Here is a 27,708-nt window from a genome sequence, read left to right on the forward strand (position 1 = left end):
CCTCTCTCTGTCTCATTCTTATGGACCAATTATAAACTCTCAGCTACTGCTCCAGTGCCATGCCTACCTGCTTGGTGTCATACTCCCCCATCATGATAGTCATGGGCTCACTCTCTGAAACTCTAAGCCTCCAATAGACTTTTTTCTAAGTTGCATTAGTCATGGTGTCTTACCAGAGTTATAATTAAGACATGGAATTTCTAGAAGGAGGAGCCTTGCTGGGATGGGTATGTCACTGGGGGTAGGCTTTGAAGAGTTAGAGCCTTGCCCCACTTTCTAATCTCTGTCTTTGCTTCTTGCTTTCAAAATGATAATACATTCAGCCAGCTTTGGCTCCTGCCACTGTGTCCTCACTTTCCTGCCAGTGACAGACTCTTCCCTCTGCAATCATAATCTAAAAGCTTTTCTTCCTTAAATTGTATTGGTCATGGTATTTTTCACAGCAACAGAAAAGTAGGGCATCTTGTTGGACTTTATTCTTGGATCGCATAATGGTCATGTGTTACAGAATTGCTTGTCCCTTCTGCTCTTTTTTTGAACACCTTTTGTGTCCATGTGCACATGCAGAAGATAGAGGACAATTTTGGAGAGTCAGCTCTATCTTTCTTCTACGTAGATCCCAAGGATAGAAATCATGTTGGCAGGTTTGGTGAAGGTTCTTCCTAGAAAAGGAAAGACAAACAAAAGTTTACCCTTAAATCAACTGACTTGGTGACAATATTAGGCAAGTTTCATCAAGTCTAGGTTTTTTGACATAATCCCTACTCAGCTATGAGATTATGATTCATTGGCTCCAGAAGGAAATTGAAATGTACTGGAATATAATGGTAACAAAAACAGTCAACTTATTTTGAGGGCTTTGTTGTCTTAATCAGGCATAGTACAGATTGCTGCTCACATAGCATGTTATTTAATATTCACAACTCTGTAAGCAGGACTATGATTTTGACCTGTAATCAACAACAGCAAACTCAAGAGGCATACTAAAGCAAGTACATTTTCTAATTATAAACTGGCAAAGCTAGCTATTACTATATGGAAACAGTTTTGATGTCTTAGACATTCAGAAAGTTGTGGTCTTGTTGTTGTTTAATACCTTTTAAAGAATTTCTCCAGGAAACAATACCTGAATTTCAATCTGGTTCTTATACAATAGTTCATAAGACTATCTTGTAAAGTGGTGGGGAGGGCATAAGCATAGAGTAGGGTTACATTTGGAGGTTAGTATAGCTATGTAGAAATATCATTCCTCAACCAGGTTTGATGATACATCCTTGTAATCCCATTACTTGAAAGATAGAGACAGAAGATCAGGAGTTTAAGATTGGCCTATTCAGAGTTGAAAGGTACCCTGGGTTACACTATACTCTGCCTCAAGAACAAAAACAAAAAACAAAAAACAAAAAGAAAGAAAAGAAAGGAAAAGAAAAAAGAAGGAAAGAAAGATGGGGAGATGAGGAAGAAGAGGTGGAGAATGAGGAAGAAACAACAAGGTAAGGAAAGAAACTTTATTTTGTCTCATGGTTTCAGAATAATTTTAGCCCATCACAGTGGTGGTGAGAGAGATACATGACTCTGTTCACAGGGGTGTGAGTGTTTGCTGCCTCCTACTCACAAGGCAGTGGACCATAAAGAAAAGAGTTAGTTACACTGAGACCATGGGAGGCAATAATCTTCAGTCCATTCCTAGTGGGCTATTTCCATGGCCAGGCTCCTACTCCTATAGGCTCCTTAGCCATCAAAACAGTATCTCAAGGTGGGCACCAAGCACTTGCAACCTTACCTTCTTACCTTTGGGACACATTTGAAATTTAAACTGTAACAGCTCTTCAAAAACTATTTCATGGGAGCTCAAAGAAGCCAAGAGAATAAAAGAAGAAATAAACCTGGGTGACCTGAAAAAGGGCAGAATGATGTAGAAAGAGAGAAATGCTTCCACTCTGACATCCAATCAGGAAGCATATGAAAACTACCTTTGGTCTTCCTGTGGCCACACATTCATTTCAACAAATAGGGTTTTTTTTAATTTTGGGTTTTTTTCTTTTCTTTCTCTTTTCCTTCCTTTCTTCCTCCCTTCCTTCCTGCCTCCCTTCCTCCCTTCCTTCCTTCCTTCCTTCCTTCCTTCCTTCCTTCCTTTCTTTCTTTTTTTCAGACATGAGCAAGGTATTCTAGTTAGCTCCAACGATCTAAAGTAAGAGCCTGTAGAGAGGCTCTCTGTAGATTGCATAATGCAGGACAGTGATGCAGTGTAATGTGGTGAAAAAATATTCCAGGAATACACCTGTGGAACACCAAGTGTGGATAAGGGAGGAAAGCAAGCAGCAGAAGGGTAAAGTGGATAGCCAGAAGAGAATAGGGAAGGAGGCTGTGTTAGATAGCTCATCTCTGAGATTCAGGGAGTCGGTGTTACCTCTTCACTCTGGCTTACAACACATTGCTTAACTTCAAATACTCTAATTTAAATTGATGAATAGACCTCACAAAGAAAATATCTGATTCATTGAGGTTAGACATATTTTACTTGGACCCATGGCAGTGTGGGCCCAATTCATAAAGAGAAATTTCTTGGCTTTGCTCATGTTACACAACATGAAGGGAAAGGGGGAATTGGATGCTATTTCTGGACTCTGTTGTTTTTCCCACACTGAATGTGGGAAATGTTTCCTCTTTCAGCTGACAGTAAAACCACTGAGCCAAAGGAAAATCGGGATGTGTCATATCTGATCGCCGTATACTGAACATAAAGGACCAGAATTCATTAAACAGTCTGTACACATAAGTAATGATGAGGGCTTTAACTTGGGCTGTGAAGTTTTCTCAAGTGCCTTCATGGAGAACTAGGCATGTAAAAGAAGTTGACACTTTGTAACTGTGTCATCTGAGAAAGGGTCCTACTTCACTGTCTTGTATGTCAGACCAGAATGTTATATTCAGCTCATGTTGTGGAGAGAGCTGAGACAAAGTTCACACAGCATTCTAACCCACTGCTTACAAACACCACTGCAGCTATTCATGTAGTCTTTGTTCGTGAGGCTTCTAGAACTCCCCATGTCTCCATTCTATTTATTCTCTTCCCAAAGAGCTTGGGATGTTAGCACTTTGCAAAACAAATAAGTCAGTGATATTTCCCCATTCTTCTTCCTGAGATCGTGAGAAAAGTAATTGTGTTGGTTTGAATGCAAATGTTTCCCATAGGGCCACATGGAAAGATACTATTAGGAGGCATCTCCACCTACTAGTTACTGGAGAAAGAATGTCACTGCGTATAGGATTGGGGTTTCAGAAGTTCAAGGCATGCCCAGTGTCTATCTTTCTTTTGTCTGCCTATGAATTCAGATGTAGACCCCTCAGCTACCTCTTCTGCACCATGTCTGCCTGTGTGCCACTATGCTTCCTGTCCTGGCGATAATAAACTCAATCTCTGAACTGTAAGCCAGCCCCAGTTAAATGTTTTTCTGTATAAGAGTTTCTGTGGTCATGGAGTCTCATCACAGTATTAAAAATCCCAAGACCAAAGTCATCTGTTATAATGAAGAAAAAGAGAATGTTAATAGCTACAGTGAGAGATAGAAATTTACACATTCTGACACATGCTTGAAACACGATAGGTGTTCAGTAATGATGATCATTGTTTCCTTTATCTCACCAAGAGGAGACCTGAAAGATACCTTAAGACAAATGAAAGAAGATTTGGGGAAGAGGAAATAGATGTGATTTTTGGAGGTTGTAGCAGGGTTGAATTGTAATACTATAGTTCCCCATTCTTGCCTCCAGAATCAATGACTATGATTTTATTTTGGAAAATGAGTCATGAAGGTAGAACTTAAGGGTCTTGAGGTAAGATTCTCCTAGGAAATGAAAATGCTCTACATCCAGTAAAAGATGACAGTGGAAACAGGCACTGGAGAAATGTAAGCTACAGAACAAAACAATAGCATCACCAAAATCTGGAGGAGTCCAGGGACAGCTTTCCCCTGGAGGCTTTAAGGAACTCAAACATACCAAAACCTTGCTTGGGGCTTCAGGCCTCCAGAACTGTAAGACAGTGTATTTCCACTGTTTCAGGGCACCACATGTGTGACATTCCAAAGCCAGGAAATAAACTACCTGAATAGTAGATGACTCTGTCTCAAATAATCAGATAAATATTTCAGAATAATTACTGAGTTAATTAGCATGCATTATATTAGAAATTGATTGAGATTTTTCGCCTTTAATATTTATTATATTTGTGTATTTCTGAGTGTAGTATTCTGGACTGACTCCGCAGGAATCCCCAGACTGTATTCCCACTATTGCACATTGTTCCTGGCTGGGGTAAGAACTAATATAATTAAATCCAAACGCAAACTCACTGTTGATCTGGCCTGGGAAACAGACAGATGTGGCAGATATAGTTTCTTATCTTGGCAGCTGTCTCCCTAAAACTGGTTCATTTACCATCTTCTATTTGTAGGAGAGACTTCCCTATAAGCAAATGAAGATGTGGCCATACTTATATTAATATCTTCTGTTTCTTTGGGCCACTAGACTATCAGAGAAAAAAAATGTTTAAGTGATTTCATTGACTTTAAATACAGATAAATAATACTCTTTGCTCTTGAGATCATAAAGAATTAATATTTTGGAGATGCTGGAGGCAAAACTTTGAACACATGGTGTGTGTGTGTGTGTGTGTGTGTGTGTGTGTACCTATCAAGTATCTACTTTATAGTCAACCCTAACAAGTCTAAGGATAAACTATTGGTTCTTCCCACATATTCTCTCCTGAATCCAAAATAAATAATTAGTTGTGAGCTCTACTTTGAAATGTCTAACAACCTTCTTATAACTTGCATACAAGGCAGAGGGGCTATTCCTACTGTATAGCAGTATGTCTTCAGCACTGAACAGAGAAGAGGTACTCAATATAGCTTTGTTACATATAAGATTAAACACCAATGGCCAAGGTAAGAACCCATAGATTTCACTAAGGTCTTCAATGTGTGGTCACTTTCTTGTGACTTTGATGGAAAAGAGAGATATGTTTTGGCTCATTGTTTCAGAGGCCCACACTAGCTTGTTCCATTATGTCTGGGCCTGTGGTGAAGCAGAACCTCAATGCAGGGGAGTAAAAGAAGGAAGGAAGCTAACGACAAAAATACAATATACCTTCAAAGGCAAGTCCCTTGGGATCCCTATCTTCAACTAGGCCCTACCTTTCAGCTGGGAGCCCATTGACAGGATTAGTGTCCTCATGAGTCAATTAGAAGAGTCTTTTAGGAAGACACTTCATTTCCCAAACCTTAGCAGACTTTTTTAAGAACTATTTTGGGAGGATAACATGACCCTGGGGAGCTGATGGCCTGGGCTTGTATAAAAGCCAGAGAGATTCCAGAGTCCTATTGAGGCTTTGGTCACAAGATAGTCACAGAAAACAAACTTCCTCTGTTTCATGCTTCTTCTTCTCCTCATGGATTTTTTTTTTTGTGTGTGGTTGTTTATTTTTTAGATTGGAATTTACATTCCCCTCTCTCTTTCCTCTCCTCAATCCTCCTATAAACCCCTCCCCATTCTTCTTCAAATTCATGGTCTTTTTAAAAATTAATTGTTATTGTATGTATTTACATATATATGAATATACATAATACATATATACATTTATGTATATATATATATATATACAACACACACATATATATGCACATATATATATATATATATATATATATATATATATATTCTTAAATATAACCTGTTAAGTCCAAATAATGTTATTTATATGTGTGTTTTCAGGGCTGACCATTTGGCACTGGCCAACCAATTGCTGAGCCCTCTCTTGGAGAGTTCCATCTCTCCCCCTCCAGCTTTACCCCATTGCCTATAGCTCTCTGTATAAAGTGGAGGCATCATGGACTTTTCTCTGTCCAATTTGATGTGTTCATTGGTGTCATTATTTGTTCAGCTCACAATTGGGCAATCTGACAGTGGTTAGTCAGGCTGGTGTGATGTACGGGTCTAGCTCCTGATGTTACAGACGAGACACAATCTTACAGCAAACTCCTTGATCGTCTGGCTCTTACTATTTTCACAGTCTTCTTCTTCTTCCCTGAACCCTAGGTGTGGGTGAATTTTGTAGATGTATCCATTGTGATTGTCTTGAGCCACTTTGAAGAACAATTCCTTTCGGAATTTTCATGTCTGTGAAGAGATTGTGGAAACAAATTTTAACAGTTAACTGCAAAATAAAATGAGTTTTTAAAGAAGTGGCAGTAAATTAGATATGTTTGTTATTTACTACTAGCCAGACACCATTAAAACCTGGCTTATCTTGCTTCATTTTATTTTTGCAAGGAATGTTCAATGTTTTACCATTGCCGATATCTACGGCAAAGAAACAAAAGGACAGTGGACTAAGTAATCACAGTTGTTGGCGTCTATAGTTTTATTTTAAGATCTTACATTTTCAGTTTTCTTCCTTTTGTTCTTTTTGGCTGTAAAATGAGGCATAACTGAAGAGACCACAGTCGTGGCAGAGAGAATCCAAGGAAAGGGTCCTGGCTTCAGCCTCTGTGTCCCAGCTTTCATTCCTCTGTTTGTTTTAGCGTCTGATACAACTTTTCACCTTTTCTCTCTGTTTTTTTTCTGCCAAAACAGTACCTGGTATCACTGGTCTCTGAGACACTGGACGAAGCCTTAGCTCATTAAGCAGTTTCCTAAGAATCTCAGAAATGCTAGTAACTTTCTGCCTAACTGGCCAAAAGATAAAATACACACAGATTTGGAATATGGAGATGTGAGATAGAAGCTTAACTTTGCTGATCATCAGACTTGTAGACTTGAAGACATTTCAGTCTTGAATGCCTCAACCAAGGGGGAAATTCTATTCTTATTCCAACAAGTTAGCTTTCAATTTGGTTATAATTAAGTTAATAAGGGAACTGGCTTGCTGGTAGAAAGCAAGAAAGAAAAAGGACTGGAAAGGTTTATTGGACAAACCCCAGAAACTAAACTCCCTAGAAGGAAAGCTTAACAGAAGACTTGGAAGTGCGTCAGGAAAATAAGTTGGATAACACAGGTGGACCTCCACAGAGATTTTGAACCAAGTTTCCCTTCCTTTGAGCAAACAGATCTGCAGAGTCCATTACGGTGCATGCTCTGATGCTTGATATCTGCCCAAAGGAAATGCTTGGTTGTTCCCTCCTATACCAAATTCAACTCTTCCCCCCCCCCCTTTTTCTTTCTTTGTATTTTATTGATTATTTTATTTATTTACATTTCAAATGTTGTCCCTCTTCCTATCACTCCTCTGCAAACCCCTATCTCATCCCCTAGCACTTTGCCTCTAAATCCGCCCACCCACCCACTCCTGCCTCACCCCTCTAGCAAACCTCTTCACCGGGGCATCCAACCTCCACAGGACCAATTACCTCCTCTCCCATTGATGCCACATAAGGCCACCCTCTGCTACATATGCAGCTGGAGCCATGGACCCACCCATGTATTCACCTTAACTGGTGGTTTAGTCTCTGAGTGCTCTAAGGGGTCCGGTTAGTTAATGTTGTTCTTCCACTCTTAAATCCAATACTATTTTCTGCTTTGAAGTCTCTATATGCCAAAGTATATTGTCGATATCTTTCAGAGGTACTGGACAGGGCAGCAAGAACCCAGCAAACGACAGAGTTGAAAATTGTGTTTGGGCAAGAGAATCTCATTGTGTAACTCAGGGTGGCTCAAATTCATATGATGCATAGACTGACTTTGAGCTTCCTGAGTACTGAGGTTACTGGCATGTACCACCACACCCAGATTCAGGAAAGAAAAATCTAATCATCAGGCATAACCAATCGGTGAACTGACCTTCTTGCAGGCTTTTTGCTACCTTCTGATTCACTCATTTGATTTCTTTACAGTAACACATCTCCAGCTTGGGATGACAATAGCATTTACTCAGGAGTTATTCACAGGGTACAGACTTTGTGTGATGTTTTGGATTTCACTGCTCTTCCAGGGAAAAGTTCTATGTCTTTGATTACAGCTAAAATAAATATTAGTTTGACTGATAATTGTGTTATTTAAATAACTTTAAACAGAAAGTTGCGGTAATGTCCATCGAGGTTCACAGAGGTTACGTGTGCTCTTTGGCCTTTTACCAACTTTCGTTGTGTATGGTGTTTCCATGACCTGATCTTTGTCTCTCTGAATGTTTGTCAAGGCTTTCCCTGGGGCTCTGCTCTGGTGAAGTATGTGCAGTTCTACGAGCAGGCTCGCAAACTGTGGTCTACTGCTTTGCTCCCTCTGATCCTTTCAAACACAATGCACTCAGTTGTATTTCTCCTTTAAGGAATGGAGCAGTGCAAAGAGCAGGAAGGATGATGAGAAGACAGGACGGAAGTGTGCAGTTCATCTCTTATAAGTTCTACTGGGCTTCTTCTGCTCCTATGTGGGGAAAGCTTCCTTATGTGCACCACATATACCTTACAGTTTATATCCCTTTTCCCTTTACCTGCCTCCTCTGCCTTCACATCCTTTTCTCTATAGTCTACCAAATGGAAGGATCCAGAGGAAGTCAAAATCCTGGAGAGTCATGGCCAGAACCTGTATTGAATTTATTATGAACAATAACAACTGTTATTTGTTGTAAAGAATTTGCTCATTAATGACCTGAACCACTAACAGATAGGTTTTGTTTGACGTATAAAGTGTTCAATAAAATTTGGAAAGTTCCTATAAAAATATGAATCCCTTGATTTTGTAAGGAAAAAACCCCAGTAATTCCAACTGGCCCACACTTGGCCAGGTGTCTGGCTCCCTCACAAACCCATGGCTTCTTACAGGCAGCAGTTAGACTTTGCTGGAACAAATAAAAATGAAAATATTTATGACTCAGAATAGTAGCCAGAGCTCTTTCTTGATATAGAATCTTATTTCTCCCAACTGTGCTAAGAAAAGGGGAGCAGAGCAAGAGGAGACCACACTTCAGAGACATGATTACTTTCTATTTTACAGACAAGCCACTGTGCCTAGGACGTTTAGAGTTATCTTTCTGGACTTGGCCCACAAGAGAGACTTTAAAAGCACAAATTCCCTTTACTACAGTTAAGTATGTTCTAATACATTAAGTCATATGCTTCCGATGAAGACGTTGTCATTTTTTAACTACAGGATTCTGTAAACAATTTATTAACTGAACAGACGTCAGAATTTGGTCATTAATGAACTCAACCACTAGCAGATGTGTTTTGCTTGGTATATGAAGTGTTGGATAACAATTGGAAATTTCCTATAAAAGTATAAATTCCTTGATTTGAGAAATATAAAGGAACTTCAGTGTGCCCATCTTGGCCAGGTATATGACTCCTACATAAACTCATGCCTCCCCACAAACAGCAGTTAGACTTTCAGAGTCCACCACATAATGTTATTTTATCTTTGGGAAGAAAGTTATTCCTTTTGGTTAACTGCCTGAATACTCTAGAGACTGGATTTGTACCTTCTGGTCCAAAGGAATTAAAATACATTTGGACTGCAGGCACTTCCTCCTCCAGGACGTTCCCTGGGAAATCCATTCCACCCTTTCAATGCTCCACTAATCTCTTCCTGTTCTCCCTTGGAGCTTGTCTATCCCCACTCCTGGCACCACCAAGCATCTTGAGTACAGTTTTAGTTCTTCTGGACCTTACATGTTCAACATGATGAAGATACCTGGCCGGCAGATTAAGTCTTCCCCAGCTCAGTATGAACTCCTGATAGATCCCTTGCAAAATGTTTCCAGAGGCTTGTTTAGCTTCTCACAGTTGAGGACAAGTGCATCACATCCTGCAATTCCATTCAGGGGATGACTTTGGAAGCTATAGTTAGGAACAATTACATATATATAAACAAAACAACAACAACAAAAACAAAACAAAAATAATCCAGGAAATATGACAGATGAGATGAACTGAATTCCAGAGCAATGGGAGAAGGCATTATTTATATAAACCAAATTCTCTATGTGGCTACCTATAAGATGCAAACATCTGGAGCAGATGCTTTGTGTTTACACATGTCCTTCTCCCCACTCAAACACAGGCTAAGCATCTTCTCCTCTCTATCCTGCTTTCAGACTCCCCAGGATAGTTTGTCCTAGCACTTCTCCAGCTTTATATTTTTGTATTTTACTTAGGAATATTTGTGTGATTTTTTTTTCCTTCAGTGGCCAAAAATCTATCTAGTTTTTTTTTCTGTTTATCAGAACACAGCTATTAGAACTAGACACACAGACAGTGTTTGATAAATTTTTGTAGACTAGAGTTGTTCCAAATTTAAGACCCACAAATGAACTTAGATTGTTTCTACTAGACACAGTAGAGAAAATACACTGCCTGAGTCACGTAATGTGGTAAGGGCATGTACAGATTTGTGAAAAACTCTCAAATATGTTGCTCTTGGTCATGACCTCATTCATACTTCTTCTGGGTCATGTGAAAGAATACAAGGTGCAGAATTAAAATGTAGCTGAAAATGTTCAGATAATGTGTAGAGAGCTCCATGAGGCTGCATGGTGATTAAGAATAATCATCTTTTAAGAAACTCTTTCCAATGGAAAACCACAGATGGCAGAGAACAATTGAAGACCAAAGTCCAGGCTTTTTCCCCATTAGGTGCTGTGATTTGGCATGGCTTGTTTCTCAAAGGTTTGTACAGTGGAAGCGTTGTGCTCATTGAGGTGGTCAAGTAGTTAAGTAGGTGAGTCTACTGGAAGACATTTTGACTCTAATGATTAGGTTAAATAATATATTAAACCTGTTTTGTAAAGGATATTTAAGAGTGAGATTACTCACACACATTGGCCCTTATTCAAGTAGAGTCTCCTTTTTCGCTTTTCTACCATACCGTGACACAGCCAAGGTGGCCTTTACCAGGCCACTGCTTCCATAATTTCTGGACCATCTAGTCTTCTGTGTTATATATAAGTCAGGTAAAACTCTTTTAGTAAACAAAGCATCTAGCCTTGGATATTTCATTTTAGCAACCCAAAATAAACTAAGATAGGAAATTGGTACCAAGAGGATGGATGATTGTTATAGTGATATGTGGAAATTTGCAATAAACTTTAGACTTGAATAATCAGGAGAGGTAAGAAGAGTTTGGGGAGTGAACCAGAAAAGGCCTGCATGTCCATTGATGGAATGTAACAGTGATGCTAATGAGAGCTCAGAAAGCAAGGAAACTAGAAAAGGGCTGGAATTTCTTAGACATGCATTGAGTTCTCTTGACCAGAACACTGATGGAAATGAGTCAGAAGCAACAAATTGATAAGAGGAGCTGATGAAATGAATATGATCCTGTTGGAAATTAGAATCAAACCTGCCCTCTCTGCCACAGTGTTGGAAAGAAACTGGCTATGTTGTACCTATGCCCTGGAGATTTATGGAAGTCCACATTTGAAAGTGTAGACTAAGGGGTGTCTAACAAGAGTCGTTTCTATACATAATACAGAACAGCCTATGTGGGCAGTTTAAAGCAGTTTTGATAGAGGAAAGAGATTATTTAAATGAGAAAACAGGACAGGAAATTTGGTTGGAAAGTGTCAGGCTGGCCAGAGAAAGGCATAAAAGAAATGTATAAGGATATGTCCCAGCAGCTGGTTGCTAAAGATTAGCACAAACTAAAAGGAGCCAGGTGTTGTGCATCCTATCAATAGAAAACAATATGTCAAGGTCATAGAAAGAATTTTCAAAGTCATCTCTCCCTTTGTAATGAGCTCATTTGCGTTTGAGGAAGTGAGAGTTCAAGAAAAAGGCCTGGTATGATTTCTACAGGGTCCTTGAACAAGGGCACCTTAGGTCTTAACTGAAAGCTTTGCAGCACTCTGCTCTGAGCCCTTCCAGCTGTCAAACAGCTCAGGCTCCCACTGTGGAGGAGTCAAGCAGAAAACTACACACAAGGTCTATCCTTGTGTACAAACATACAAAATGCAAGAGTGATGGTGTCCTGGTGAATTCCACCAAGACTTCAAAGAAACTATAAGACTGGCAGAGGCGTGTGGTAAAGGAGGGACTTGGGCAGGAGAGTGCCCCAGTGGTGCTCTTGAAGCAGGTCTACAGGCCAGAGCTCAGGATGATTTACCTTGATCTAGAATCCACGAAGAGACACACCTCTAAGTGTATCTGGTTGGTCATTTCCAGGAAGGATTAAATGGAGGACCTACCTCCAAATTGTTTGGTATCTTTCATTGTGAAATGAGCAGTCGCCATCTTCTCTGCCTCTCCAGCATAAGATGACTGTTGTTTGACTACTCAGAGTCTATAGCTTGTAAGCCATCCTAGTTAGTTAAGCCTCTCTCTCTCCCTCTCTCTCTCTCTCTCTCTCTCTCTCTCTCTCTCTCTCTCTCTCTCACACACACACACACACACACACACACACACATATACACACAAGTCCTAAGAAACTTACTTAATGTAAATGCCATGGTTTATGGTTTGAATGTAATCTATCACCCAAAGTTTCAACTGCTGGTTTCTTGGTTCCCAAGTACGAAGAGATCAAGTTAGCGATTTCAGAGTCTGAGCCTACTAGAAGATAATGAGGTTATGAGTGTTCCGTCATGAATAGTCTAGTTCTACCTCAGCAATCCAGAACATTAAGAAGTAGGTCACCTTTCCAAACATATTATGGTCTTACGTGTTTGGAAATCCCCCTTTCCACTCCTCTGTGCTGTGCATACACCCACTGCTGTGCTTTCTAGATGTATAGTAACAAGTGTCATGGGTCAAACAGATCTCTTTCCTTTATAAAGTACATAGTCACAAGCACTTCATGATGACAGCACAAAACAGACTCAGACAGTAGCGTTACTCTGACGGATGCCCAGATGGGTCAGATTCAAAGTCTGAACTCTTATTCTGTTAAGAAAGAAAGACCCTGTTTAAAAAGATTTTTAGGGCGAAACTTTCTCAAAATAGCAACAAACCCACACTACCTTTGCACAGTTACCTTGTGATAATCACTGCAAGAAACTCAGCACTGCCTCCTGGGAAATCTTACTGCTCAGACACTAAGCTTTATAAAGCTTTGTTAACTCTTTTGTTATCTGCCTTCTACCATTCTTTAAAGCTTGAAATCTTTTTTGCTGTTGTTGTTTTTTTAAGGTTTTATTTATTTTATATATGTGAGTACACTGTCACTGTCTCCCGAAACACCAGAAGAAGGAATTGAACTCAGGCCTCTGGAAGAGTAGGCAATACTCTTAACTGCTGAGCCATCTTTCCAGCCCCAAGACTTGAAATCTTTTAATTCTCTTCTTGGGACTTATGTCCAACTTATCAAGCCCTGATAAGACCTCAAATTGCTTTCTAGAGCTTTCCTTCTGTTCTACTACTGGGTTCTGGTACCTACTGGAAGACAGTTATCTTTGCAACCACTTTTATTTTTATCTATTTATTTTTTGTTTCACAGTCTTCATATTGTTGGGGTAGGGGTGTGGTTTTCTCCTCATTTTCCCTAGGAGATGCTTTTCTCTCCTATTCCATAGAAAGTCCCTTCTTTTGGCTTCAAATAGCTTGATGATTTACCAACTCCCTCTCTTTTTTATATAGTCCAAGTTCCCCAGGTCATTATTTCTTTCTCCTTCAGGATGTCAGTGGTAAACTCTACATACACAAAATGTCAGTATTGGTTATATCAGATCAAAAATGAATAATCCTTTTAGTTATCTATCATTATCTAATATCTATGATTCTCAATTGAGTGCTATTTTTTATTCCAATTATACCAAAAGATACTTGTAGTTTTAAAAATAGTCCATAGACAGTTATGGTTAGGACAGTTTACAGATTGCTATTGATATCTTGCTAACAGAGGTCAGGGTTGCTAGTAAGCATCCTGCAGTATCCCCTCATACCTTCCATAGCAAAGAATTGTCCAGTTAGTCTCAAAAGGGCTAAGCTTGAAAACGTCTGCCTAACACTACGCAAATTCTACTTCCATGCTAGAACTGAGTACTCTAAAATAGGAGGTATTCCAGTCTTAACTCTCAGGTATACAGAATATCTTATTTGAATATAGTCATTACAGATGTAATTAAGTTGGAACCATGCTTCCCAGCATGGTACACAGATCCAATATGATTTTTGTACTTATAAATATCACATAGCTGATTCTGTTCTACTCAACTATAAACTATTATCCTTGCAAGCACAAGACTTTAAAAATAAATAAATGTATGTAAATAAATGAAGCAAATAGCAGAAGGAAATTAATACAATATTGTTGTTTTGCCTAGCTTTAATTTTTATCAAGTATGAGTCTCAAATTCATTGTAATTCCCTTGCAGACTTGGTGTTGAAGATATTTAAGAGGAGCTACCATCACAAACAGACAACTTTGGCTAAAACATTGGGAGTTTTTCCCTGTTTGTGTCTGTCATAAATTCTAAGTAATTAAGGTAGTCTCATTTACTGGATTTTAAATTCAGGTTTTAAAATGCAGAAATGCTTAAGGGAACTACATAGGGTTACACAGGCTTTAACACTATCAACTGTACTGAAATTGACTGCTTTAAGGTTTTTCTTTTAGAGTTTGCATATTGCTTTTGTTAGTTCTCTGAGGTACTTGATGAAACCCATTATTCTAACAATAATGAGACTACATCTGGAGATGTTTGCAGGAATCAGTTAGGTAGATGAAACACGTTGAGCTATTCAGGAGCAAGCAAACTGTTGCATTTCAGCATTCTTATGTTGGGTACATATACCGTAAAGCATGAAATGTTTTAAGTGTACAGGTAGTATCTGAAAATTTCCATGCACTCTGTGAAATATAGAAGCTAGTCAAAGAAGTATAAAGTGTACTTGGTTTTAGTCTAATATTTTCTATATTTAGAAACTAGAATTTTTTATAAAGTTGTGTTAAAGGGATTTTTAAAGCCATTTCCAGTTTGTAACTGCAGTGCTCTGAAAGTCAAGAACAGCACAAGCTACAGCAAGTATTGTTATCGGTAAACAAAAGCTTCTAAGAGACATTAAGACAAAAATGTTCAGCTGACGTCATTTTAGGATTAGTACAAAACATCGTTCTGATGAAAAAGATATCAGTGCCCAAAACAAAGATTCTGACAGAATGAGGCAAAAAGGAGATGGGCAGGGAAAGATGCAATAGCAGTGATTATGGAATGCCAAGAGTACCAGTCTTGGAATATGAAGAACAAATGAGATTCCTTAGACGGAAGCCAAAATTCCATAAGAGGGAAAGTATGCAAGAGGCAACTGAAAAACACTCCCCAATGCCTCCCACTTTCTGTAAGCAATAATTTCAAAAACACACAAAGTGAAACCAACTGGCCTTCTAGACATCTTTTACCAGAAGTGGCTCTGATGCTCAACATTTATAAAACAAATGAGGCTTTTGTTGGCATTTGCTGTTACAAAGGCTGAGCCAGCTCTGTGGCTCACTTCCTTTCCAACCTTTTAGAAATAATAAAATTCTTATTTAAAAGAAACAACAAGAGCAAACCCTGACAAGTTAGCACGTTTGTTCTGCCGTCAAACACTAGGTCTCTGGGGAAGACGTACCCTCAGTTGAAGAATTGTGTCCATCAAAGTGGTTTATAGACATGTCTGTATTTTCTGAATTAATGACTGTTGCTGAAGGGTCCAACCCACTGTGGATGTGCTAGCTCTAGGCAGATATTCCTAAATGCATAAGAAAGCACACTGAAAAGCCATGAAAAGCAAGCCAGTTAGTAAGTTCCTCCATGGTCTCTGCTTCAGTTCCTGTCTGCAGGTTTCTGCATTAATTTCCTGCCCTGACTTCCTTGCTGATAGAGTCTATCCTAAATGGTATAAAAATCCCTTTCCTCAACAGCTTCCTTTTGGCTCTGGTCTTTATAGTGAGCAACGAAAAACAACAAGGACACACTCTATTCCTTGTATGCTGTCTGTCCCTTTTCTCAAAGTCAGCTCTTCTGTGAAGTTGCCCCAGAAACATTACTTGTGCTTGTTTTGACTGGGCTCTATACAGACCAAAGGGATAAAAAGAAAACCATTTGAATCCTTTGCTCCAGGTTTTTGGATTCCCCCCTGATGACGAAGCAGGCCAAATAAAGCATCATTCCCAAAGTAGCAGTTCCGAGAAGGGCCTTGACCAAGGCCAGGAAGTTCGGAAGACAGGTCTGTCTCTGCTTCTTCCTTATCTCCCAAATGATCATCTCTAGATGAGGGCTGTACTTGATGAGTGGTCTGAGACTAAGAGGAAGTGCTGGACACTTGGCTGCTCCAACTGGAAGGACCAGTTCATCTCGCCCTCCATAGTGTTTGCCTTTAATCTTTTACAAAGTCCCCAGAACAGAGGATGGAATTCTAGAATACACGGATTTTATGAGGAGGTTAAAAATACCAGATCTGAACAAGAACAGCTTGACTATGTCAATAAATGACACCTCAAAAAAGCAAGGGCCAGGGAAGCCATGACCATGTGCTCTCACAGACGTGTAATCCCGATGTAGCTTGTTCCTGAAGGTGAGGTGCTTGGTTAATTCATTTAACATACTGGTTTGAACTTGTTCTAACCTACTTACCTGCAAAACAATATTCTCCTGGGCATGGCAGCACATGCCTTTAATGCTAGCCACAAAGAGACAGAGGCAGGTAGATAACCTGTGAGCTGAAAGATAACCTGCTCTACGTAGTGAAACTCTGCTTACAAAAACAAAAAAAACAAAAATACAAATAACAAAACCAGACAAAATAGGGCAGTGGTGATGTACACCTTTAATCCCAGTACTCTGGAGGTAGACGAAGGAGGATCTCTATGAGTTCGAGGCCAGTCTGGTCTATGGAGCAGGTTTCAGGACTGCTAAGACTACACATAAAAGCCCTGTCTAAAAAAAAAAAAAAAAACAAACCACCAACGAAACAGCATCTCTCTTTAAGGATTGAGCAGGCTCCGCCTTGTGCTGCCTGAAGCATGGCTAAGGCCTGCGTGTCTGATAATATAACTTCTCATTATTTTAACCTGACTTCAGGAGTAAGAGCCTGTGGACTAGAAATGCAAACACTGTGGTGGTGACATGCTGAGAATGTGACAAAACCCAAAGGAACATGTCCAAGAGGGAAATCAAATGGTGGAGTAAAGTGTAGGAGACTAGCTTGAGGTTATGAAGACAGATAAGCATCCTGGCTGGCAGACAGATAGGGAAAGAGGCCATAGGTTAATGTCAAGATGACAAACAATCTTGGATTCTTCATCCAGAACAAAGGTGCCATACTGCCATAGGTCTGAGGCTTTTGAGACCTGCCGTGGCTGTGAACCTGTCAACATGTTCATATTCATATACACTCCCTCAGCATGTACTCAGCACACTCCCTCACACTAGCTCCCAATGCATATGTTCTTAAATACAACATCTGTACACTAAAAAATAATATACAAAGCCAAGCAGTAGTGGTGTATGCCTTTAATCCCAGCACTCAGGAGGCAGACACAGGCAGATCATTAGGTTTGAGGCCAACCTGGTTTACAGAGTTCCAGAGCAGTCAAGACTATACAATGAAACACTGTCATTAAAAAAAAATAAAATTTATATATGTATTTATAAACAAACAAAATAGGGCAGTGGTGATGCACACCTTTAATCCCAGTACTCTGGAGACAGGGGAAGGAGGATCTCTATGAGTTCAAGGCCAGGGGAATATTCCCCTTGTTTGAAGAGAATTTCTAAGGCTTTTAATAATCTGTAGGTCTACATGGTCTTTTTCTTAGGATACACTTGAGGGCATAGATACCGAAGGGAGAGATTTTTTCTAGAAAAATTCCTATTCTCTTTCAATACGGCTGAGGTAGGCCTCTATCCAACCTAAGAGGTAGGTTTCTCTCCATTCTGAAAAGATTATTAGCACACATCAGAAGATATTTATGCCCTTGACAGAGATAGCATTTAAGCAAAATTTAATTGCCATTTATTTCCTCAGAATGTGTCCATCCTTTGTACTGGGTAAAGGAAAGGAAGAGGCTTGGCTTCGCATCTCCAGTTATCACAAAGACAGGGCAGACAGGCCTTTCTGACTTCGGGATCATGATCCTTTCTCTCTAAGACACAATTAACTAGAACAATACTCTCAATAGTTTTTCCTCCTTTGCTTAGAACAACAGAATATTATATTCTCCTGGAATACACTGGGCATTTTGGTTAGTCTAACTTTACTGGGTGTTCATACTTTCTCTGCTGGTGTATAAGTAGGTTTGTTTTTAATTATAAAAAAGAAAAGAGCTATCTAAGCAATTTTGTAGTTTCATTTATCATATTGTCATAGCTGCCATAGCTACTATAGCTTATAAGTGTCCTAGCCACTCATGTGTTACAGAATGATAGGCAATCGAGTTGTGATTCCAAGAATGTAACCTACTGTTTAGGTGAGGGCACCAATTTTAGGCCTTTTTACTAGGCTGGGCCTGTCAACACCTTTGACTCTTGGGAAAGTCTATTATACTTGTTACTATACAAGTTCACTCAGTGTGGCAAGTTGAAATATCAATAAGACAGAGAACAAGGTCCCAGTATTGGAAATAATATTTTCACATGCCACATCAAGAGTTCTTTGAGATACTTCTATGGTTATCTGCAGTCACTTAAGGGTCAACATCACCAGTGAGCTCATGTCAGTTTCAGTCTTTAAGCGTGAGCTGATGGTCCACCCTCTTGTGGTGGGTAGAGAATCATTTCTTACATGTTGGTCTCATGAAGGCTGGATGCCCCAGTGGGTGGGAATTTGAGGGTGGGGAGGTGGGAGTGGGGTGGTAGGTAGAGGTATATCCGCAGAGAAGCAGGAGGAGGGGTGAGGGGATAGGGGGTTTCTGGGCATGGGGGGGGGATGAGGTAAGGGGATAACATATGAAATGTAAATAAAACATCCAATAAAAAATAAATAAAAATTAAAAAAAAATTTTACTAACCTTTCCTCATAGGAAATTTAACCAACTATATGCTATCTGGTAACGTTTTGTCTTGTATGAACTTGTTCGTGATGTGACCAGAACTTCTGTGATGGGCTTAGGTGTTCTCGTTTTGTCTTTACTGATGACTGATTTCTATTGCTGTTTTGGAACGACCCTCTCATAGAGGAGAAAACTGCCATCCCAAATCTGTTTTCATCAGTGTCTCTCCTTTTCTCTTTAACCATCTTTACCAAAAGTATACTTAATATCTATAACTTTTAAAGTTTTTTTTCAACTTGATGGTCCTGGTTTTATTCTTTTGTTTCTTAATAAAATAACTATGTTTCAATAACTACACAAAAAGGTGAATCTGAGGTGCAAGCAAATACTGTTAAGAGTCCTTGAGATCTTTCTGTTCTCCCTCTGTCATGGTGGAGGCAGAATAGCTGATACAGTGTAACCTGGGAGGTCTGGCCCAAAGCCTTGCAAAATTAGCATATGAAAAAAAATAAAATAAGCTGACAATGAGGAAGGTTGGAAATTCCTGCCCAGCTAAAACCAATCACAGGCTCTGGCACTGAGTTACCCCATAGTCTGACCTATTGCTCATTATACCACTAAAATGCACATCTCTAGATAGAGATTCAACATGCTAATGAGACATCCAAGGCGTAGTTGTATATAGAACTACATGTAACAGAGAGAGCATGCTTTAAAAAGCAATTGCCTTGCAAATGAGTCCCAAAGCCTTCACTACCTAAACAAGCCCACATGTTCACAGTAAAATAACACAAAGCTCTCCACTCTCCCTGCAGTGAGGTCTCTGAGCTACTAACCCCTCCTTTCCTGGATACTTCCTCCCTTTGCGGTGCGTCTTTTTCTAAATAAACTGTTTATGCTCTTATTAGGAGTAGGCATCTGTTCAATTTCACACATGGGAGACACAAGAACCTTAAGCCTCTTGCTCTAATTTGCTTTTGTTGTTGTTGTTGTTGTGATAAAACACTGATCAAAAGCAACTTGGGAAGGAAAGGGCTTACCTAATTTTATACTTTATATCACCAAGAGAAACAAAGGCAGGAATGAAAGCAGGAGCTTGAAGCAGAAACCACAGAGGGATGCCGTTTACTGGTTCACTCTATATCTTTTCTCTAAAGCCTACCCTCAATAGCAATCAAGAAAATGTCCCAAATACAGGCCCAAGGGTCAATCTGAGGGAGCCAATTCCACAAGGGATAACTCTCTCTTCCAGGATATGTCTAGTTTCGTATCAAGTTAACAAAATGCAATCCCTCTGGTGGTTTCCATCAACCTCTGATTCCAGCTGATATCAATTTCAAGTGCCTGTAGAGTGTAAGGAAGTAAATACAATTAAATGGCCCAACAAAAATAAGAAATCTTAGGATCCACACAAAAAGCTCCAAACCCTACATAGTACGGAATAGAACTGCCAGCAAAGACAGGAATTGCACTAGGATATTGACAGGTGATAGATATTAATTACTATTGTTAAATATAAGTTTTGGTGGAACTATTTAATGGTCCTAAAATGTCTTTTTTAACTGAATTCTGAGTAATTTTTTCTCAAACTTCTCAATGGAGTATCCAGCCTGCCTTAGAATTTTTGAGATCATTACCCCTAAAGGATAAAGTTGGACTTGAGATTCTTCAGTGAAGTATAAAAGGAAACTTAGAAAAGAGTTGAGTTTAGAAGCCTGTAACAAACGGGGGGAAGCCATCTCTGGTCTGCCTGCATGATATAATGAACTCATACATGATCTTAGTGGGCTTCCTTGCTGATCCTTATGATCTTCTCTTGGGTTTGCTTTGCTGTCCTCATCTGAGTCTCCAGAGCTGCCCTCTAACTTACCTCATGACTAAAGAGATCCTTTATTTGAACTTCTTAACTCTTAACCTCACTTCCTTTTAAGATTTGGCCTTCAATTTCCACTTTGTCTAAACAGTGGTTCTTTTGTAGACTTTCCTGTCAAACTCAGACTTGGCAAGTGACTTCACAACTCAGTCAAGGGCAAAGTCCACAGTTCCCAAACTTAGTAATAAGAAACAAAGTTGAGACACAGGAATATTGCATGAAAACTGACAGGAAATGTTAGCCCAAGTAGATTGAGATCATCCGTAGGAATATTTGAGTAGAAAGAGGGCCTTTCCAATCTTGTCCAGCAGGACTCTCTTATGCAAGTTAGGCTTGGCAGCTTCACTTTGTAGCACCCAGATCCCTGCAGTGACTCTGTAGATTCCCATATAAGACTGGGGCTGGGGTACCTTATTCATTGAGTAAGCGGATGCACAAGCCAGGCTAGGGGCTTGGAGTATCTATCATAGTCAAAACAAAAGGCTAAACTCTTGCAGGAAAAGAGGAAGGAAGTGTGGGATGGACAAGTCTGGAAAAAACAAATGCATGGTTCTGGTCTTTGTTGTCCTTCCTCTGGCTGTTAGATGCCCAGGAAGAAAGGGCCCAGATGTTTCCTTTGCATATGCTGAATTCGGTAGAGTGCTCCAGTTCTTCAGAGCTTGGAGCAATTTGCACCTGAATGCAGCCATCTGAGATAAGTCCCAAGAGTTAGATTGGTTTACCTGACATCTTGGCTCCCAGTTCTTAAGAAATGAGATGATGTAAAAATAATTTGTCATCTGCTGCTCTTCAGCAAAAATATATGGGAAAAAATTATGAAGAAGAAAACACTAAAATATCAGTGTGGAATTGTGTTTCTAGTTAAACAGACAAACAAAAAACTTGTTCTCAAATGCATTATTTGTTAATGGAGCCAAATTCTGAAAAACAAATATAGCACTTATTGCATGATGTGAAGCACAAAGATAAACAAACACGATCAAACAGTTCCAACACAGCAACCAATAACCAAATAACATGTGTGTTCTAAGAAAGCGGGTACCACATGGGAGAGGGGAATGCTTTGCAGAAATAACAGGCTACTGAAAGAAGGAGGTGGTGATCCCAAGGTTAAATATTTTTAAACTAAGTTTAAACAAGTCTCCAGAATGAGTAATTTTCACTTATGAACAAGAAAGCTCTTATGTTAAGGTTCTCATGCATTACATATACTCAGAATCATATTCACCCATAGTGGAATGAGCTCATTTTGAGAACAAGATTCACCACCACTAACACTCACAAAATTTAAGCTCTTTCCAAAATAGGCATTGCATCTGGAAAGATGTAGTTGCAACTGTTAATAAGTAGGCTCAAGGACTTCTATTGTTATATAAACAACATAGAATGGTATGTACAACACTCTATGAGTTTGTTAAAAATACCACTGTTAGATTTTAATCTTCAGACCTCTATAAACTATTTAAACTTTCTGAGAAGGGGAATACAGGGAAGTATAGTGAAAACTCCAGAAAACTGTCAAATTACAAGTTTTAATCCATTTTTTTTTTGTAATTTACTAAGCCCAACATAGTTGTCTTTATAAAGTAAATAAAAACCTTACTCATGGATATCAGTCATCAGTCATGCCACAGATGTCAAGGCTGCCTCCCTGTGGATTTGTAATCTGCTAGAAAGGGGAATAGAAGGAAATAGTTTCTAAAAGTTTTCTTTTAGATCAGTAAAAGATTTTCTACATTATTCTTTAGTATTCCTATTTTATCACTCTAAATTATATAGATTTGTTATTTTTCTGCTGCTATGATAAACTATCATGACCAGAAGCAACCTATGGAAACAGTTATTTTGGGCTTATGGTTCCAGACAGATAAGAGTCCGTCATGGTGGGAAACATGGTGGCCAGTGGAGCAGGAACCTGAGAGACGGATGATGTCTTTGACATGAAGCAGAGAGAATGAACCAGAAGTGGGATGAGGCTATGGACTTTCAAAGCCCACCACAGTGTTATGCCTCCGCTAGTAAACCCACACCACTTTCCCAAACAGTATTACTAACTGGGAACTAGGTGATCAAATGCTTAAGCCTATGGAGAAGCTCACACCACCCAAAAACAGCTGGCCCATCCACAAGGTATGTGTCTTGCCACTAGTGGCTGAATTGAGATTTCTGACCAGAACATTTCTAACATATCTCGCTTCTGGCCGGAAAAGCACACAAGCCAGGACACGAATCAGTCTCTGGTGGAAACAATTGTGCATTCTTGGCCAAGGTACAAACCAGAACTGGTTGTTTTCAAAGTCTCTGCTTGCCTGATTTGCTTCCATTTCTGCACTCACCGTTATTATCTTCTTTTCTCTGGCAGAAAAGGAGATGTTCTTCTGAGTAAAAAAAAAAGACCCATTCAATGCTGGGATTTCCCCACCCACATGTTCACTTTTTTTGTTCCATAAAACCTCTTCACATCTCTGAGGCCCCCCTCCTCAAGGTGGAGATTTGAGCTAGAAAATACTTGGTGATTTTCCCCAGGCCACACTTTACGTAATATTTTTCTCACAGTTTTCTATGCTGCTTGAGTATGATAGCCTCAGACTGGACATAAAGTTATTATCCATGTGGTAGATATTGACGGATATTGGTGGTCAAAGGTACTTCCAAAGGGATTCTAGGTAATTGTGTCTCCAAGCAAGGAGCTGAGCAGACACATTCATAGAAGGAACAGAATTTATAAGAAAAGATATACTTCCAAAGGGCAAAGCAGGCCAGAGCAGAGAGTTGAGTACCTCAAATGGCCCCCACCTTGCAGTGTTGAGATTTTTATGTAACATCAGATGAGCATTGAGGTTCATTTGCATAGAGGTGACTTGGGGGCTCTTTTGCACAGTGCAGTCTTTCTAAAACATACAAGCATCATCTCTCACCAGCGTCTTAAATCTTCCCTTAGGGGGGTATGTTTTAGTTATACACTGAAGTTCCCAGAAAAGAAAAAGTTGTCCTCACCTTAACCATTCCACCTGACTGATTAAAACTTTAATGACTGTAGAGAGCTGGAAGGGAACAAATTAGTCTGTGCTTCATCTTAGTAGCTTTTTGTAACTCATCTCAGTGTGTGACCTAATATCTTCCTGACTCTAAGGTACTTTTTTTAAATGTAGAAACACACTGCTGACTTCTACCAGCTCAAAGACTAAGAGTATCTGAGACTTCTGGCAAACACCTGCCTGTTATGCAATAACCTACCCATCTGATATTTCCAACAATATATTTGTTTTCTAGTCCATAATGACATTAAGACATGATAAAAGTCATTTTTAAATGAATTTTCTAAAAAGTAATGGGCTTTTAAAAACATGAAAGTGGGATTGCATCAAGTATCTCTCCATTTAATTTGATATTGGCTGTTGGTTTGCTGTATATTGCTTTTACTAAGTTTAGGTGTGGACCTTGAATTCCTTAGCTCTCCAGTACTTTTAACATGACAGGGTGTTGTATTTTGTCAAATGCTTTTTCAGTATAGGATAAGGAATTGTCAGAGGGAAAAATGGGAGGGGGATAATGACTGGACTGTAAAAAATGATCAAGATTGAAGATTAAAAAAAAAAAACCAAAGACCATAAAAGTAATTTATTTTCGCCGGGCGGTGGTGGTGCACGCCTTTAATCCCAGCACTTGGGAGGCAGAGGCAGGCGGATTTCTGAGTTCGAGGCCAGCCTGGTCTACAGAGTGAGTTCCAGGACAGCCAGGGCTATACAGAGAAACCCTGTCTCGAAAAACCAAAAAAAAAAAAAAAAAAAGTAATTTATTTTCATTGAGTGCATTCTGATCACAATTTCCCTCCTTATTTACATCCAAGATCTTCCTTACCCTTCCACCTGTGCACCAGAACAAAACAAGACAAACTGACAAATAGAAAGGTAGAAAGGGAGGGGGCACAAGAAACACATGCACAAGGACAGACACATGCACACACCCATATAAGCACAAAATGGAAAACCAGAGTAGACAGCCAAAAGACAAGTAAGGTGAAAATGCCTAAAGCATTATGGAATAAAACATTGCTAACAATACCACTGAGTTCTTGTGTTAGCCATCTGCTGCTGGGCAGGGGACCTCCCTTGAATGTTATTTGTATACTCAGAGAGATTCCATTGGAAAACACTTGTGTTCCTTTATGAGCTGTTGTCTGTTGGAGAAAGCTTTTGGATTAGGGATGCAGGCTCATTACCACTTCCCTCTTAGCCCTGAAACCCCACTAATGGGTTTTTAATAACTGGTGATATGTTCTGCTTCAACATTAGTGAGTAGAGACTGCATTGCTTTTTCAATTATCCTTTTTGATTAATATTTGTTTTGTATTTTTTGCCAATTTCATGCATTCAAGCAATGCATTTTAATAATATCTACCCCTATTCCTTTCTATTCTCCCCAAGACTGCCCCCAACATGGTCCCTAATACTTTAAGCCTACTCTCTTTCTTCTCTCTTTTGTCCAGTTGATGTTTTCCCTATATGTACATGAGTGTAAAGACATCTAATAGAGGATGGACAATCTACTGGTGGCTTCATTCCCAATGAGAAATAATTCTGCTTACCGCAGCTGGCATCAACAACCAATGTTTCCTTAGCAGTAGAGCTTTGTAAGCTTCTGTCCTGTCCATGTTTGAATGCTAATGGGCTTGGTCTTGTGCTGGTCTTGTATAGGAAACCACAGTTGCTATGAATTTGTAACTGTAATGGCCATGTCCTGTCCAGACAACATTTCACAGTTCTCCTTGTCATTCTCCAGCTCCTGGATTCTTCCATCCCATAGTTCACAATGTGTTCTGAGCCTTGAGTTGGGTGGAGAAGGGATGTAAAATTTCCAGTTATGGCTAAACATCTAAAAGTCATTTATCTTCAGCATTTTTATCAGTTGGAATATCTGCATTAACTGCTTCCCACTGCAAAATGAAGCTTCTCTGACCAACATTAAGAACAGCCCTACTCTGTAGAAATAAACATAAATATTTAGAAGGCAGTTTTCACAGCATGAACATTTAGCAAAACCACAGTAATAGAGCCTGTGACCTGAGTCATGGCCTTTTGCCCAGGTTTACAGGCAAGAACTTCTTTCTATAAAGCAAGTCTAAAATTCAGTTAAGAAAGCAGTTGGTTAACCCCGTAACAGTCATGCCACTATTACATTATTACACTTTACTGCAGGCAGGTTAGTATTGTTAGGAGTAGGTACCCTTCTTACTATACAGAGTTTCCTGAGCCTTCTGGGAGCCAGCAGTTGTCTCAAATAAATAAATAAATAAATAAATAAATAAATAAATAATAAGGAAAACCCTTTATAGAGTAAAATAATGGATGAATAAAACAGCAGGGTGCCACAATAATCTATAGAAATCTTTGACTAGTTTGGTAACTGTGGTAGCAGATTCCTGCTGACCTGGTTGTGACTATTGGTAGGCTTAGGGTTCTTCCTCTTTCCCACCAGGTTTGATCCACTCATCCCCCAATTTTGCTATTTTTCACTTATTTTTATGCCTTTGAGATCCACTGGCGTCAGACTGGTAGGAGAAGGATATTCCTCATGCTTTAGGCTTTCTGTTTTATAGGTAGCCTCTAAGACTCAATCTATAACTTCAGCAGAGGGTAAACATTCCTGTCTCAGCACTCAAGGCTCAACATTTCAGCTACAGAAGAGCAATGTGAACTGCTGTGAATCATGAAGCCATCTATTCCCTTTTAGTAAAATGTTGAGCATCACACACAAGATAGGCAACTAAATATTTTTGTATAATTTTCTTATTAATGCTATTATTTTAGAAATTATACTTTAAGTTATTAAATATGTACCAAAAGTACAAACTGGAGAAAGGATAGCCTTTTTAAAAAAACATTAATGAGAAAACTAGATATCCAGTTTTAGCAGCATTGAAGATATTCTAAAGAGAGACTTTTGTATTCCTACCTTTGGCTCTCAGAATATTTAAGTAGCAGTCCTGTTGTTTTGTGACTTATCCTGGGGATAGGTAAAGAAATATCCAGTTATCCTAGAAAGGGCATCCATCAATTACAGACCAATGAAATGACTTCACTTCAATCTACCGTTGTAAGTCAGGGAGTTTCCTGGAGTTACTTACAGGAACGTGGGTGACTTGACAAAAGTCCAGCATGGATGTTGACACATGAAAGCTGTATCCTTGGAGTTCTCTGCAAGATTTACAGGCATCTGGGCTGATGGGAGAATCTCCTCTTGAGCAGTTGTTACTGCTTTTATTACCTGGAGGAGGGGCCTTAAGAATCTTCAAAGTTTCAGCTTTCTGAATATAATAATCTACTTCTTGAGTTTGGTGAGCCTCTCCCACTCTTTCCAGGAAGGAATGCTTCTATTTATAGGAAGTCACTAAACAGTACAACAATATCCAGTATTCTGCCAGGAGTAGGCAAAGGCTGGGATGAAGCCTGATGCTAGACAGGGGAAATTTTCACCTATTTCTTTTAACAACTATTTAGACTACCTTGAAAAAGAGACTGAAACCAGATACTGAAAGATAGCTGATGGTTGTGACCAGAACTGCTTAGTTATACAGATACCTAGCCTTCTATTTATCCCCGAATCTCATGTCATTATCTGGAAAATGGAATTAGGGACTCGTTGGACCTCTTTGTTTTGTTTCCTGATTAATGAATCTCCTTTCTTTTCTCTTCACCCTTGTCTGTTTAATTGGCCTATTGAGAACAGATGGCCAAAGCTGGTTTGTTAGAGCTGTCCAGAGCTCAGGTTCTGACCACTCAAGACAGCATATGTAAAAGAATAAAACTAGATGACTGGATGTCTCCCACCCCCCCCCCAAAAAAGTCAATTCAAAATAGATCTCAATACCTGAAACTTTGAAACAGCTAGTGGAAAGTATAAAGAAAATAATTAAAAGATAATAAATAGTCTGAGCA

The 27,708-nt window shown here is 39.3% G+C and overlaps 1 long non-coding RNA gene across 1 annotated transcript; it reads right to left on the reverse strand.

Moving 5' to 3' along the window:
- Nucleotides 1-454: 454 nt before the first annotated feature.
- LOC114637092 lies at nt 455-27,000 on the reverse strand. The gene is made up of 4 exons (XR_003713722.1): nt 26,898-27,000; nt 26,726-26,776; nt 25,359-25,595; nt 455-662 (listed from the first exon to the last, which is right to left on the reverse strand). It is a non-coding gene; the product is annotated as an uncharacterized LOC114637092 (long non-coding RNA).
- Nucleotides 27,001-27,708: the final 708 nt, after the last annotated feature.

This window comes from Grammomys surdaster, unplaced genomic scaffold (assembly GCF_004785775.1).
Source record: "Grammomys surdaster isolate TR1022 unplaced genomic scaffold, NIH_TR_1.0 125167, whole genome shotgun sequence".
In the NCBI taxonomy this organism is placed as follows: Eukaryota; Metazoa; Chordata; class Mammalia; order Rodentia; family Muridae; genus Grammomys; species Grammomys surdaster.